At 32.2% G+C, this 2,658-nt stretch overlaps 1 long non-coding RNA gene across 1 annotated transcript in view; it reads left to right on the forward strand.

Annotated features, from left to right (window-relative positions):
* The window catches only part of LOC107758598 (uncharacterized), an 18,213-nt gene extending 15,838 nt beyond the window's left edge, over positions 1-2,375 (forward strand). Inside the window, exon 3 of the long non-coding RNA XR_001642043.1 lies at positions 2,227-2,375. This is a non-coding gene — a long non-coding RNA (uncharacterized LOC107758598). The remainder of the gene's footprint in view (positions 1-2,226) is intronic.
* The last annotated feature ends 283 nt before the right edge of the window (positions 2,376-2,658 follow it).

The following is a 2,658-nucleotide window of genomic DNA, read 5'->3' on the forward strand; positions in this document are numbered from 1 at the left end:
TATATATATATAATTTATAATTGATAATTATTATGTATTTTTAAAAATTTCTAAAATATTTTTTTTACAATTACTTTAAATAAATGTATATTTATTTATGTTTTAATATATGTATAATCATATACATCCATCCAGCTTTATTTGTTAAATATTTGATTTAAAATATTTGCTCATATTATTCTCTGAAATGAGAGTTTTATGATAACACTTCCTGTTGTCGTGACCTCACGGCTGGCGCTTGACATGAGCCGAGAGATAAACATTAATTATGACATCATTTTCTCAAGCTGCCTCCGTTTTGTCTGCTGTATGGAGGATTCAGACTTGAGAAAATGACATAAGCTAGCAAAGCACAATGAAAAGAAAAGCATGTGTGTGTGTGTTTCGTTGTGTGTGTGAGTGTGTGTGCCGTCGGAGGGAGTGGTGGTGTTACACTACACCAGTGTTGTATGCGATATGCTGGATTAGAGTGGACAAAAGTATGCAAATATTGTTGCTCAGTTCTTACAGGCTTTGTGAGACAGTTTGACAGAGAGTAAAAGAAGACGAGATGCATGTGAGCTTTTGTTGCCATCTGTGATGCTAACCTTGGGAAACTTAACCCTAATTAGCATAAGAATAATTGATACATTAAATTAGTCTTACAATGTCAGGGTTGTGTAGGAGAGAAGTACAGACACACACAAAGTATTTAGAAGAATAACAGAGAAATAAAACACAAATTGATGTATGATCACTTAAATACATACATCAAAAAGGCTATAAAACAACCAGTGAAACTGACCAAAACACACTAAAACTATTTTTTAAAATTTAAAAATAAGAGAAATCAAGAATATTTATATATTAATACATTTTGTTCATTATCAGGGCTATTATAGTTAATTAAAACTAAAATTAAAACCATTAAAAAACAGTTTTGTTACCTGAAATGTTAACTGAAATAAAATTAAATATAATTTTTAAACCATTTCTCATTTAATGTACTTGAACTTGATGTACTAAAATAACTAAAACTTAAAACAAAAACTACTAAAAATGACTAAAACACAGCCAAATTACAGTTAAAATGAAAATGGAAAAAAATAAAAATAAAAACTATAATAGTATCTCAATGATACTTAACTAACACTGTTAATTATTAAGGGTGAATTTATATAATCATTTATTTAACAAATTATATAATCTCACTGCAACTATACAATGAATGTTTTGACTTTTATAAAATTTCCTCATATCTCACTTTTTCTAAATTAAGACTATTAATAGGAAATAAACATTGCAGATATGTCTCTAAAAAGATAACGTAAAAACTTTTTTTTTGTTATGCGTCAGACAAGTATGCAATGATCGGAGAAGAATCAAGAGGCCATAATAAGCACTTCATATTCATAACATTTAAGAGATATTTGTGACTCAACTGCATCAAATACATTTGTGTATTTTGCTCTTGCACACACACACACACACACACACACACACACGTCTCACTCACTGAAAGGATGGTGGTGGTTAGGTGTGAAATCACGATGTGTTAACAAGACTGACTCCTTCTGTGAGCACACACACTCTCAGATTCATAACCCTTAAAATAGCATTTGTACCTGTAAAAGCTTCTAATGTTGGCTTGGGCTAAGCAATATATTTCTCCGTCGCAGTCCAGAGGCGTTTCATACACCTGACAGAGCACAGGGTCCGCTGAACTGAAAAAGCACAATACATTGATACATTTACATCCTGACCGTAATTAAAGTAAGAATTAAAAGCGATCGCTTTCCCTCATCATGATCAATGATGGTTTAATTTCCTTCAGAAATGAATATTTCCGCATCTCATTCCCACGTCTAATATAATGGGTGAACATAGCCAAAAGCCAAATGGACGCAATTTTTCAGAATAGAAAAAAATAAGACTAATGCAAAGGAATAGTACTAGAAAATGAGTTTCTGCTGATCTGCCAAGCTCATATTTGTCTTCTGTGGAAGTGGATAGCAGTACATCAGGAATTCAGTTTCCTCTTCCAAACTTCCTCCTGAACTAATCACAATGTGTTCATTAATTACACGGCGCTCAGTGGATTTAACCTCATACAGTCTTTAACTAGAGCCACCACATGCACACAAATGTCAGCAAAAATCAGATAGCATGCATGTACTTTGACTCTGTTTGTATGTTGTATGTTATATTTATAGTGCATTATTTTTTTTGTCTTTTTTGGATCGGCAGGCAAATGAAGGATGCTAAAGGAATCATGGGGAAGGATATGATCTGGATATTTTCATATCACATCAGTGATGGTGAAAGTAACATCAATCATAGTTCACAGATCATCATACGAAGATGGCGAAGATGGTTCAATCAAAGGGTAAAATATATAATATAAATAAAATTTCCCTATATAAATGTATGTATGTATATACTGTATATACTGTGACTGAACACAGTTTGCATGAATGAAGGATATTAATATAGCCTTCATACTTCACTAGACGATATGTTACAAAACCCAATGAAACCGAAAGAAACAAAAGCCTTTAGTTTGGATAATTAGCAGGTAAAATCATGTTTTGCTGCGTTGCGTTGCTAATCATATGCAGGTTATTTTAGTGGGAGGGGCTTTAGCATTTTAGAGAGTGTTTGATTGGGTGAAAATTTATA

Source organism: Sinocyclocheilus rhinocerous, unplaced genomic scaffold, assembly GCF_001515625.1.
Source record: "Sinocyclocheilus rhinocerous isolate Xijiao unplaced genomic scaffold, SAMN03320098_v1.1 scaffold623, whole genome shotgun sequence".
NCBI lineage: Eukaryota > Metazoa > Chordata > Actinopteri > Cypriniformes > Cyprinidae > Sinocyclocheilus > Sinocyclocheilus rhinocerous.